Source organism: Alexandromys fortis, unplaced genomic scaffold (genome assembly GCF_014885135.2).
Source record: "Alexandromys fortis isolate MF-2015 unplaced genomic scaffold, M_Fortis_MF-2015_v1.1 scaffold_220, whole genome shotgun sequence".
NCBI lineage: Eukaryota > Metazoa > Chordata > Mammalia > Rodentia > Cricetidae > Alexandromys > Alexandromys fortis.
This window is the reverse complement of record NW_026068099.1, coordinates 206,292-221,041: the sequence shown is the minus strand read 5'-3', so window position 1 is coordinate 221,041 and position 14,750 is coordinate 206,292.

Here is a 14,750-nt window from a genome sequence, read left to right as displayed (position 1 = left end):
TTTTCTTTACGCGCTTGGTTCCCTTTTCCTTTCCACCCCATTGTTCCTAGGTGATGCCTCCTCGAGACCCATAAAATAACCTGGCCTGCTGGACGGGTCAGATTTTGACACATAAAATTGGATATTTTGTACCCAGGGATTTAATTTCCTATAATTTTAGTTTTATAGATCTTAGTCAATTGTGCAAAATATTAACATACAACTTTAATTGTGCAATATTAACAAAAGTCCCTATTTTAATAGATAAATACATCTCCCTGGGGTAGTAAATGAAACAAAGTCCCCTTAGCAGAGTGTATTGAGACCTTGATCTTCTGGTTTCTGCCCATTCCTGCAGGTCCTATTGCACCCTATGACCTGGCTATGTCAGTGGGACTGATCTATCGTCTTCCTTTCCATCCCAATACCAGGCCCTTGGCTTCACACACACTGTTCCCTTTTATAGATTGGGGCTGGTTTCTCCTAAGACTGTTCTTCATCATTTATTTCAGAAATAAAGATGCCTCGACCGATGAATTGGGAAAAGTCATGGACACAAACAAGGTTCAGAACAAAGGAACACAGGCTGCACTGGCAGGAAGATGAGCCTGGTCAGGACTCATAGGAGCTCAGCGTATACTGGAAGCTCGTGTTCTCCTGGCCTCGCTGGGGCCAGATGCCTGGGCAGCTGCTCTGGTTTTCTGGTGAAGCCTACCCTCCACTGTTTCCTTAGCTTAAGGAATCACCTGTTCTCTGGGGAGGAGCCTTTAGATGGTGAAGTGTCATCAATAGTGACCCAATGACGACAGTGTCACAATGCAGTGTGAGTGTGTTTGGACTCTGCTGGGTTTGTTCTCTCCAGTCTCCAGTGGTTTTATTGCCTGGTGGTCCTCTTACTCCCACCTCAACCAGACCCATTTTCTACCCCTCTTTCTGTTCCTTTATTTATGCAGCTGCTATAGTTTGGATGTGGAATGTCCCCTCAAAACTTAGGTGTTGGAGTATGGATCCCAGGATGACACTACAACATTATTTCATAGCCAAGACCATCACACAAGACAGCCACACAAGCACCCAGGCACCATGGTTCTCTTCAGCCTCCCCAGCCTGGATGGGCCTGCACCACTGAGTATCAGTGCATCACGCACACACGCATGCACACACACACTCACACACGCACGCACACACACATACACACGCGCACACATGCACGTACACACATATGCATGCACACACATGCACACGCAAACACATGCACGCACACACACGCACACACACGCACTCAAACTCACAAACACACAACGCAAGCACACACAAACACACACACATGCACACACACGCACAAACATGCACACACACACAAACACATGTATGCACACACTCACAAACACACACACACACATAAGCAACACAGCTGGGCCATTGTCAAGAGTGTAAGATTCCTAGTTTGGTTAAATTAATATTAAGTATCTTTCCAAAGCCTACTCCATGCATCTGATGCAAACGTGATCATTTGGAAAATGACGTCTAGGTTTTGTCCAGGAGAAAGGAATTCCTCAGATCATTCCTGAAACCGGATGGCAGGGGGTTGTTTGTAAATCTGTCCATAGTATATGAATAAGATTGTAGGAAACATCACCACGTAGACATATTTGTAATTAAATTATTCAAAAATAATCTAGGATCCATTGTTCTCTCTGTCTAACGACCCAAAAACATGTGCCATGTTTTAAATTGCTCTCAGAACAGATTACCAGGAGTTCTGTAGCTGTCTTAGTTAGAGTTACTACTGCTGTGATGGGGTGGAACAGCATGACCAAATAAACTTGGGGAGGGAAGGGCTTATTTGACTTTCACTTCCACATCACTGCACACACACAAACATACACATGCACACACACATGCATGCACACACACAAACACTCACATAAACACACAAACACACACATGCACACACACTCTCACACACAAACACACACACATGCACACACACAAACACTCACACAGAAACACTCACACAAACACACACATGCATGCACGCACACACACAAACACTTATACAAACACACACACATGCACACACACAAACACACACATGCACAAACACACATGCACACACACAAACATACACACAAGCACTTATACAAACACACATACATGCACACACACACACACATGCACACACACAAACCCAGAACTACCAGTCTAGAAACGACACTACCCACAATGGGCTGGGCCTTCCCCCATGGATCATTATGAAGAAAATCTCTTCCCGCTGGATCTTTGGAAGGCATTTTCTCAAGTGAGATTCCTTCCTTTCCAGGATCTGTAACTTGTGTCACATGAACTTAAGATGAGTCAGCACAACAGCTTCACACAACACAAGTTTATTTAACAACTGTCAGTGAGACATCGGGTGTGGACCTCACAAGCCCTTTGTCTGTTCCTAGAGGATAACCCAGTTCCTGGGCTTTTACAGATCCTCAAGGTCACCCACTTTCCATGGCCCCGTCCTGCACCCTCACACCCACCAGCATTGCATCCTTCTGATGATTCTTTGGTCATGGTGTTCCATCACATCACAGCAGTAGGTACTCTAACTAATATGTGCCATCTTTTAAATTGCTCACCCTCGCGCACAAGTGCACACAGCAGGCACTCACCCTTGTGCACACGCACATCAGGCGCTCACCCTTACATGCTCACATAGCAGGTGCTCACCCTTACATGCACACACAGCAGGTGCTCATCCTTGCATGTGCACACAGCAGGCGCTCACCCTTGTACATGCGCTAAGAAAGGTCCCCTACTTCTCAAGATCCATAAAATCAGAATGGTCATCCTTACACCTACAGTCAAAGACAACGTCCCCCCAAATGGCCCTAGCTTAATTACGTGTGTAGAATGTCTTTGTTTTTAAGATTATGGGTTCCAAGGCCAAGGAGGAACTCAGGGAGGTCACCACTGTCCACCCCATTGTCACACACAATAACAACAATAATTCCAGCACTAAATAACCCATCAGCAACACTAACCGCGCACAGACTCTCACCTGTTTCCTTACTTCTCTTCCCCTTGGATTTCTCTACAGTAGTGTTGTTTCCAGTCTCCATGGTATCTAGAAAACAATACATGGCAACGAGGGAAGAAATAATGAAGAGAAATTGCAAATCTTAGCACACGGCCAAGGCCTTGCTTCCATTGGTGTTCGAACCGTCGTTCCTTTCCTCCTTCTAGAAGAACCCCAGGCTGCTGAACTGAGAACTAGGAATCCAGAGAGTGCACTGGCCATTTTTGACCAATGGGACAATTTATATATATTTTTACACAGCTAAAATATTAATTTTGTGGGGAAATTTCTGGACAAACCCTGATGAGTTCTTTGACACACTTGAGGAGTCTGGGTTGAGAAGAGTTGGTCTGAACTTTTCCCTCCTCACCAGCAGCAGGCTGGTCACAGGGCACACAGCATTGTATTGAAGGGAGGAGTTGGGAGCTGCACGGCATGCTGGGAGATGTAGTCCTGGCTGCGAGGTGTCATGCTGTGGGTAATAACCACAAGATGACGTCATAACACATAAAACTCTCGTGTGACGTTTTACTTCCCAGCATGCACAGCGCCCCCCGCCCCCCGGGAGGGCTCCTCCTTTCACCCTGGCCACAGGGGTCACGTCAGGTTCACGTGGGGGGGGGTGTCACAGGGTCATAAAATAGTGCTGCTCAAGGTTTATTATTGTAACTCAGTTCACCCAGTTGAGAAAATCCGTCCCAGTCATACCCGAAGTCATTGTGACTGACATAATTCCTCACTGATATTCCCCATCAGATTATATAGGATGTCAAATTGACAATTAAACCAAGTATGGGACAGGGGAGTAGCTGGGACAGGGGAGTAGCTGGGACAGGGGAGTAGCTGGGATAGGAGGAGTAGCTGGCACAGGGGGAGAAGCTGGGATCTGTTTCTGTGTTTTTCCTCTCTTGTCAAGCCCCCTTGTCACAATGTCATCTGTTTTGATTATTTTATTTATTTATTTATTTATTATTTATTTTATTATTTATTTACCCTCTCTGTCATAGGATAGGAGGCTAGAAGCAAGCTCTCCTGACCTCTTTCTTTATGCTTGGTAATCGAGCATCCTGAATACTAATCTTAACTGAGATATTTGCTCTCAGTGGATCCTGAGACAGAGACAGAAAGGAGCCCCCACTGTGACTTAAGACAAGATGTTTTCTAGGAAGAAAAGACAAACTAAAATAAATCAAAACCCAAACACACCAAAACCCAAAACCATATAACCCCTTCAAAACCATGCGTTTTAATAATCCCATTTCAGATCCAACAAAGTCATTCTCTTCCCACTTTTCACAGTCTTTTCCTTTTCTCTACATGAAGTTCTAAGAAAAAAAAAGAGAAAGAAATTTTATTTGAAAATTATGGGGCGAGGGCCTGGGGAGATGACTCAGCTGCTAAGAATACTGACTGCTCCTACAGAGGACCTGGGTTCAAGTCCCAGTGCCCACGTGACTGCTCACACCTGTCTGTAACTTTAGTACTAAGGGATTCAAATCTCTCTTCTGGCCTCTCTGGACACTGGACATATGTTGACAACATTCACACACGTAGACAGTCATATCCATAAAAATAAATCTTAAAAAAGAAAAATATGGGGTAAAGGCCATTTGAGGGGTAGTATGGAATCCCTAATACATATACATATATATGCTTCTATTGTATTAGAATATATATTCTATATATGTGTGTGTGGAGGGTGTGTGTGTGCGAGCGTGTGTGGTGTGTTGTGTGAGTGTGTGTGTGAGTGTATGTGTGTGTATGTATGAAGATGAACCCCCAAAGAAACCAGGCTGTTACTAAGACTACGGGTTGCTCTCCACTCACCAACAGCAAGTTCTCATTGTTGAAGGCACCTGTGCAACTTATTGAATGAGGAGATGTCAAGCTGGTGCCCACATAAAACCTTCATCCCTATGTGCTGTCATCTCGATAAAAAAGCTGCTGTGGTTCTGGGACAGGCACCAAAACTACAGAGAAAACTTGTCTCAAAAAAACAGAACAAAACAAAAAAGAAGAAGCTGATTTGGGTCCTTGGGTAGGGCAGAATAAAGCCAGGAGGGAAATCCCAACAGACATATAGAGAGAAAGTAGGGGAGTCCAGGGAGTCCAGGAGATGCCATGTAGCTGCTGAAGGAGAAAGACACCAGCTGCCAGTCAGAACCTTACCAGTAGGCCACAACCTCATGGCGATACCCAAATGAATAGAAACGGATTAATTTAAGATGTAAGAGTCAGTTAATAAGAAGCCTGAGCTAATAGGCTGAGCTGTGTTTTAGTTAATATAGTCTCTGTGTGATTTCGGGTCTGGGTGACTGAGAAACAAACGAGTGGCCTCCATCTACATAGGGACGGTGCCCTTTACTGTGGGTTAGGGTCTCCTGCATCAAATCATCAAGGTTGCCCCCTGCAGACATGTCCACAAAACCTTCTGTTCTAAGACATTCTTCCCACGAGGCTTTTCTCAGATGACTTTAGTCTGTGTCCAGCTGACAATTAAAGCTACCCAGGACAGCTACGTAAGTTATTAAACATATTTTGAAATCTGGTCAACTAAAGGCAGTCCTCCAACTTTGAAAAAAATAAACAGCAACAGCAACCCTCCAAAAATCCAGTGTGTTTGCTCCACAGCAGCCTGGGCATAAGGACTTCTGCCTGCACAGTCTGCAGTTCCTGGGAAAGTAGCTGGGATAGGGGGAGTAGCTGGGACAGGAGGGAATCTGGGACAGAGAAGAAGCTAAAACAGGGGAGTAGCTGAGACGGGGGAGTAGCTAGGACGGGGGAGAAGCTGGGACAGTCGGAGTAGCTGGGACAGGGATGTAGCTGGGGCGGGGGAGTAGCTGGAACAGGGGGAAAAGCTGGGACAGGAGGGATGGGACAGGAGAGAAGCTGGGACAGGGGGAGAAGCTGGGATGGGGAGAAACTGGGACAGGGGGAGAAGCTAGGGCAGGGATGTGTTTCTCAAAACCTTAGGTGAAATGAGCTGTGGCCTTTTTTCGGAGTCGCATGCTTTAAGCGCAGTGTCTCCTCCCACCAGTGCCTCCTCTCTCAACTTCAGACATGGGATGGATGACCTCTCACTTCTAAGGACAGTGTGCCCACCAGGACCCCCTGACGGCTTGCTGGGAATGTCCTGTGAATGTGAATTTCAGACCATCCACCGCCAAGTGACTCTGTATCAACAGCAATTCCACCTTGGACTTGTCTCACTGGGTTTTTATTTCTGAGTTTATTTTATTTAAAGATCCGTGCGTAATTAGATGTAAAGTAATGGCAGCTCTGGTTTCCAAGTCCAGCATTAAGCCGATATTCTCTTCTTGGGCTCACTCTTCTACTGATTTCTCCTTTTTTTTTTTTTCCCTGAACATTAGAAGATAATGACCCAAAACAAATAGATGGAAGACAGAGGTCTAACAAGCCTCCCAAGCCAGCCTCAGAAGCTAATGAATGTGAACCCACCAGTCAGGGGCCAAACTGTGCAAAGATTCCTGGTCCTACTCTATCTTCAGACATTCACAGTTACGTGGGGGCATGTTGGTCTGTGAAATAAGCCGTCTTTCTTGCTGTGTATGCAATCTTGAGTCAACGACTGTCACATTTCCCTTTTTTAAAGCCTGGGCTTCTCTTCCTATTTATCATGGGGTTGCGTTCTCAAAGCCACACACACACACACTCCCCCTGTCCCAGATACTCCCCCTGTCCCAGCTTCTCCCTCTGTTCCAGCTACTCCCCTGGTCCCAGATACTCCTCTGTCCCAGATTCTTTCCCTCTTCCAGCTTCTCCCCATGTCCCAGCTTCTCCCCCTGTTCATGCTTAAAAAACCATACCTTTTAATAATCCCATTTCAGATCCAACAAAGCCATTGTCTTCCCACTTTTCACAGTCTTTTCCTTTTCTCTACATGAAGTTCTAAGAAAAAAAGAGAAAGAAATTTTATTTGAAAATTATGGGGCGAGGGCCTGGGGAGATGACTCAGCTGCTAAGAACACATTTAATAAACAGCAGGATTGCAAGCCTGGCACAGTGGTGTGTGCCTTTCATCCCAGCAGTTCAGAGATGGAGGCAGGGGGATTTCTGTGAGTTTGAGGCCAGGCTGGTGTCCACGGAGAGTTACAGGACAGTCAGAGCTACATAGGGAGACACTGTCTCAAATTCCCTTGCCCCCCAAATACAATAATGACAGGATTTCACTAACAATGATTCCAGCTTGCAGCGGGGGAACGTCCTACACTTGTCAAATTGCTCTATAAAATAAGAGAAAAAGTCTCTGATGTTCCCACGTCCATACCCGTAGCTGTCATTTCAGACCCTTCCCTGAGGGACGCTGGGAAATCCCCTTAACCTTGAGGTTGAGATCTTCCTGCAAAAGGAACTTCTAGGTTAAGTGAACAGAGACATCTCCCCTACTCCAGCTTCTCCCCCTGTCCCAACTTCTCCCCCTCTCAAATCAGGTGTTTTATTTTTTATGATTTTCCTAATGGCTAAGGATGTTGGACACTTTTTAAAACTGCCATGGACTGACTCTCTTGGAGATCGAAGACCGAGGGAGAACAGGGGTGAAGGCTTAGGAGAACCCAGGATTTGGCAAATGACAGACAGACACAACTCTAATGAGATTTGAATCTGCTATGATTTTACTAAAATTCTAGCATCACTTTTAAGCGAGTACAGAAGGAAGTTGGCAGACATAAAAGCTTACATAGAAAAATTATTACAGACAGTTGATTATTCTCAGCAAGTCTTGCGGTCAGGGCCAGGTGGGCAGAGCTGTTCTTTGAAATTCGTCTCACACCACTAACTAACTGCGCTTTCTCATGGCCCTAAATCATATCTGCCCTCAAGGTAACCAAGGTAACCCAAACACCATTCTTCAGGATTCTACCCCCAGGGTTTGCTCCAATATCGAATGGCTGGCTTCATGTTATCAAGAATAGCCTGCCTTTCTTTCCTATCTAAAATGCACCAGGGGTTTCTCATTCTGGCTAGCCTCTCAGTAAATGGTAACTCATGCCATTCCATACATTTTCCTTCATAATTCACCCATCTTGTACCATATCTCCTATCATGAGCCCTTTCTGTTTTAGGGTATCCATAAATTCCCCCAGAGAGGGAGCCAGAGTCTTAATCATAACATTAATGGCCTGAATCAAGGGAGGGGACTGACGCATCAGTTCCTCCGTATTCTAGGAGCCGTTGGGAATGTTTCCTGGTTCCTTGAACAGATTAAGTTTTTGTCAAGAGAAAAGTAGAACAGAAGAAAAGATAGCAGAGCCAATGCAAGAAACCATCGCCAGGAACAAAGTGAACGAGGTCGTTGAGGCTAATCAGGCACCACAACTCTAGCAGACTGCCAGGGAGCCCCTCATTTTTATTTTATTTTTTATTTATTTTTGAGCCCCTCATTTTGAGACGGCCACCACCTGAGAGGCATTTTGTCACAGAGGCGAGACAGCCGTGGATGTGGCTAAAACAATCACTGACCATTTGTATTTCTTTTTTATTTTCTTTATTGTATGCAACATTGAGGTTGAGATTTTCCTGCAAAAGGAACTTCTGGGTTAAGTGAACAGAGACATCATTCAGAGGTCCTGAAAAATTCTCCTGTGCATGTCTCTGTATAATCTGTCCAAGACACCAGGCCCTGACTTGGTAGAATGCAGGTCCTCGGCCCTTCCCAAAGTGCCTGATCACGGTGGTCACTCTGACTCTCCGTAAGGCCGTTCTTAGTGCATTCACCACGTCTACTTTTGTTGGGTGACCCCTGTCATGTCACTTGCTTGAGAAGATCAGTGGCACATCTAGACATTTATTTTCTATGTGGTGTCTTGAGGTCTCCACTCACGGCCTCACTATATAACCAAGGACACGGGGAGAAGGTGGGAGAGGAGGAGTAGCTGTGACAAGGGGAGAAGCTGAGACAGTGGAGGCAGGAGAAACTCAAAATGCCCTGTGGGGGACTGTTTCCTCCCCAGGCCCTGCTGATCTGTTCTTTACGTACATCCCGGGAGGCCCTGAGTTGGGTTCCCTTTGTGATTTCTCCCCTTTTTGGAGAAGAAAGTTGAGGCAGGACTCTACCAAATGCTGACATTTTTAATACAAGGAATTTTTTTTTAACCATTGGATATGTCTTCTAGAACCTGAGAAATTCCTCCTTTTTCAGGAAACTCATGACCCATATTTTCTTCCCACCCCAGTGAACAAAGTAGAGAGTAAAGCCTTATGTTTTACAGCACAAAAATCAGGTCCTGATTGGGCAATTATTTCTGAGTGACTTGGCTTGTGTGCAAGTTCCTGATCACATGGGCCGTGTATGGTTTCTTTATCTAGTCATCTTTATGTGGTGAGTATGTCATAGTTCTGTGGCAGTGGGGGAGGTACTTTACTGAGGGTACAGGGGGAGAAGCTGAAGGGACAGGGGGAGAAGCTGGGACAGGGGAGAAGCTGAAGGACAGGGGGAGTAGCTGGAACAGGGGGTAAAGTATATGTCAACTATCAATGAAAAACAAATTAGTGCATGAAGGGATTCATGGAAATTTATCTTGAATTCCTGAAACATGTGAGAGCTGTAGTTGCAATCTAGGAAGCTTCTTACCGTCTCCTTCAAGTCTGGGTTGGCCTTCAGATGCGCTGTGCTGATGTCACTTCCAGAAGCACGAGGCTAAATGTCTTCTGCAGGTCACCGAAAATGTCACACACCACGTTTTGTGCCTGCATCCTGTTTCTCGCATTTTTTTTAGAACTCTTAAAAATGTTGAATGGAATTATATCATGATGGTCTTGTGGCTAATAAGAGAAGCTTAGAGTGGTCCTTCAGCTTCTCCCCTGTCCCAACTTCTCCCCCTGTCCCAGCTTCTCCCCGTCCCAGCTTCTCCCCCGTCCCAGCTTCTCCCCCTGTCCCAGCTTCTCCACTGTCCCAGATTCTCCCCTGTCCCAGCTTCTCCCCATCCCAGCTTCTCCCCATGTCCCAACTTCTCCCCCGTCCCAGCTTCTCCCCCTGTCCCAGCTTCTCCCCACGTCTCAGTTTGGGGAGTGGTTCAAATGCCATTCGATTTCTTATGAAGAGCCTGAGTTTTGCATTGGTCAGGTGACATCTTCCATGTCTGCAGGGCTCAAGGCAACCCAGTGAGCATCCTGGCCACAGGGCAAAGGCAATGCACAAAGAAGAGAAGGCGTGTCGTCATTACCCCAGGAAACCCCATCACCAATCTTTCCTACATTCTAGGGCCTCAGTGGCACCTGAACAACAGGGAAGCAATTTTGAGAGAGAGAGAGAGAGAGAGAGAGAGAGAGAGAGAGAGAGAGAGAGAGAGAGAGAGAAGCAAGCATGACCTCTGGTTCCTCATGTGACCCAACTGCCTGTGACTTTCACAACCTCAGATCCTAGGATTTTGAATAAGTAGACTTTGTTTTGTTTTGCTTTTTTTTCTTTTTCAAAAAAAGATTTATTTATTTCTTATGTATATTGGTATTTTGCCTGTGTGTGTTTCTGTGTGTCGAGGCCAGATCCACTGGAACTGGAGTTACGGACAGCTGTGAACAGCCATGTGGGTGCTGGGAATCAAACCCAGGTCCTTTGGAAGAGTGGCTAGGGCACTTAACCACTGAGCCATTTTATAAGTAGGCTTTATAAGGAAGCCCTGCTTGGATGTGTCCACTTGCATTCTAGCTTCTATTGTTACACTGCACAAGTAAACCTGGGGTCCTCTGCCCTTTATAGGATTCCCACACCCGTCTGTCCCCTGTCACCATGTGCCCCAACCCCAGTAACTGTTTCCTGTGATGCCCACATCTCCTGTCACTTCTGACTTCAGCCTGTTGGCAGCATCCTGAGGTTCAGAGGAACACAGCACAGGGCAGGCTGACTGTCAGGGCTGAGTCCTTCTCCTCACTCACCCAGAAGCTGGAACACGGGGATAAATTGGGATGGGGGATAAGCTGGGACAGGGGGAGAAGCTGGGAAAGGGGAGAAGCTGGGATAAAGGGGATTAGCTTGGACGGGGGAGAAGCTGAGACACGGGGAGAAGCTGGGGCAGAGGGAGTAGCTGGGACAGAGGAGTATCTGGGACAGGGTAGAACCTGGGACAGGGGAGAAGTTGAGACAGGGAGTAGCTGGGACAGGGAGAAGCTGGGATAGGGAGAAGCTGGAACATGGGGAGAATCTGGGACAAGGGGAGTAGCTGTGACAGGGGAAGTAGCTGGGATAGGGGAGAAGCTGGGACAGGGAAAGAAGCTGGGACAGGGGGGATCTGGGACAGAGGGAGTAGCTGGGACAGGAGAAAGCTGGGACAGGGGAGAAGCTGGGAAAGGGGGAGAATCTGGGACCGTGGAGAAGCTGAAACGGGAGAACTAATCTGTTCTTATGTTGATCTATCTGAAGCTGAGTTTTGTGTAGGGTGGGACATAGCAATCTAGTTTTATTCGCTACATGCAGGTATTAAGTGCATAGCATCATCTGTAGGAAGGTGCTGACATTTCTCCTATGTGTACTGTCGGCATCTGTTTTAATACCAGTACCACGTTGCTCATATTACTATAGCTCTGGACTATTAACTTGAAATCTGGAAGGGTGATACTTCCCACAGGGCTTTTATTGTTTAATTTTGTTTTGGCTATTCTGGGTCTTTGGGAATCCATATAAAGACTGGTTTGGTTTTTTCAATTTTTATGAAGACAGGAATTTTGATGGGGGACAATGAATCTATAGATGGTTTCTTTGGTAAAATGGCTATTTTATCAATAATAATCCCACCAATTCATGAACATAAGAAGCCTTTCCATGTCCTGCTAGCTTCTTCAGTTTCTCTTTTCAGTGTATTAAATGTTCATTGTATGATATTTACACTTTCTTGGTTAGATTTGTTCCAAGATATTTTTAGACTATTGTGAATGGATTTATTTTCCTGATTTCTTTCTTGACATGTTTTCTATTTGTATATTTGGAGATTTTGGCCTCTGAGATTCTTCTGGACACTCAGCTATCACAGCCTATTGACAATGCTTTTGTTTACCTTCCAGAATTTGGTGGCAGACACTATTGCTGATAGAACCACATACTTTAGTCACAGAATACAAAGAACTCAAGCTGGTACTTTTCTAGAAACCCCACTCCTTCTGGATAATTTCAGATGCGATAAAAGGTACTCTGTGCACTATTAGAGAAGTATGATCACCAATCCTACCCCAACTATGAACACCGTGAGTTATGATAACAATTGGCCAGGCAAGACATGCTCACTGGTACCATGGTAGCAAGAAAATCATGGGAATAACCAAGCACTTTCTGAATGAAACTAAGGCCCACTCCATAAGCTGAAATTCATACCTGCCACTAATTTCAGGTCCAAGATCCTGTGATTAGACAGGTCATAGTCCTAAGAGAGAAATTGCTACTATTGTTCTACTAAATGGACACAGTGTTAAACTTGCTTCTAATGATTTGTTATTATACCCACAGAATAGAGATCTCTCAACCTTCATCTGAGAATCTTCCTTTTGCACTAGATATCAATAAACTCAAAGACCCACAACTGGTCCAATACAGTGAATAATATACTTTAGAATGCCCAGCTGCAAAGAGGACATCTATATCATATACCTTCCTTCCAAGGCTCCTGGCTTATTGTGGACGGTGGGACAGAGAGATTGTAAGAGTCAGATGTGATGGATGACTACAAGAAACAGCAGGGTAGTTTCTGCATATGAATTCAAAAAGTTAAGACAGCATGCATGAGACTTGTGCAAGTTCAAGCCAGACAAAATACCAGCATGAAGAGGGGAGGTGTGCATGAACTCCCATCCCTAGCTGAGATGTTATTGGTTATTGATAACCATGGGGAGCACAAAGGGAGGTTTTCTTTAAGGCTGTGATGTCCAGTGAGTTCGCCATACTCCAGGGTGTATGAGTAACATAAACTGAACTTGGCAGAATTTTAAAAAATAAGACACAAGATTGAGTAGGAAGGGAAGGGCATTGGGTCTAAAGGGAGAGGGAGGAGGGAGTCAATGTGATTTTTAATATTGTAATAAATTCTTAAAGAATTAATAAGAAAGAAGAAAAAACAAGACTCTTTCATGGAGTTCTCAAAATAGAACAGCTTAGTGTGATTGGCTGGTTGTTAGTATATGCTTTTAATCTAATTTGTAGTGTAAATCATGCACAAAAATATTGGAACAAAATGTTTTGAAAAATTGGAACTGGAGAAATCACTGAGTAGTCAGGATCTGAGTTTGAATCCCCAATACCCACATACAAAGTTACATGTGGCCACAACCACATGCTTGTCTATAATCCCAACACAGGGAGTAGTGGTAGAGAGAAGAGGATTCTTGCAGTTTGCTGGTTGGTAGCAGAGCTCCAGATTTTTCTGGCCTCCCTATATGTGCACAGACATACATACCAGCACACATGTGCAAGTAGCTGCTCCTCAAACACATATAAAAATTGAAAAAAAAGTTTGAAGCCTGGCCAGGAAATAAAAAGAAAGATCATATGTAGTTGTAATCAATAAAATGCCAATAAAGTGGGAGTAAGTGCTTTGTATCAGAAAAATAGGAACAATGCCTCAGCCTTAATGGTGTTTGTGACATCTTCAAGGCTTCCACTCTCATGGGCTCAGAGACATAGAAATCTCAATCTGTTCCAAAGATTTTCCAGAACAGAGTCTTTTCAGGAGAGAGATCCTAGGAACTTTTATGTTCCCATGGCCACTTAGGATTCATTTCTCTGCATCCAGCCAGTCTTCATTTGGTACTTTCTGGCAAGAGACCCAAATGTCATTCATAGGATACTAGTTTTATAGTCACACAGAAAGGGGTCATGGAGGGAAACCAGGCAGAGCTGTCCAGCAGATTTGAACACCCAATGCAGTGATAAGTAGTGGAGCTAAGGGAGCTGTAAAAAGGGTCCAAGGAAGGAAGAGATTCCAGCAGCCTGCCACACTGATGTGGGATTTCCCTCTGTATGCTGTGATTACCATTAATGAATAAAGAAACTTCTTTGGACCTATAGCAGGGTGGGGCAGAGCAGAGCTAGACAGGAAGTACTGGACTGAATGCTGGAAGAAAGAAGGGCGGAGTCAGAGAGAAGCCATGGAGCCGCTGGAGACAGACCCTGGGAACTTTACCTGGTAAGCCACAGCCACATATATGTGACAATATACAGATTAATAGAAATTGGTTAAATTAATATGAGTGAGCCAATAAGAAGCTAGAGCTAATTGGCCAAGCCGTGGTTTAATTAATAAAGTTTCTGTTTGATTATTTAGGGTCTAAGCTAGCTGGGCAGCTGGAAACCAACAAGCAACCTCCTTACTACAGATTGGCACGCCAATGTGGGTAACATAAAAACCTAAGAAAGCTTAAAAAGTAATCCTAGACACACATAAAAAAACAGAGTTAAGTATGGTTTGGTAGCGGCATTTTCTTGGGTGGGCTCTATTTGCTAGAAGCAAGCAGAGGCATGGCTCCTTTAAGAGAGGTCTTACTGATTCAGCAGTAGCAGCCATGCAGTTTCAAATGGCAGCTTCCCAGCCATGGGCCATGCTGCTAGCACAAATTCTGATTCTTTAAGGAAACCAAGCATTTGGATGGGGTTTGTGAGCAGCATGCAGTTTGCTTGGTGGCTATGCGGACTGGCTGTGTGCTTGGAAGTGGGGTGGTGTATGGCTCAAATGTGCAAGCTGATCCACCATGCTGGGTTGGG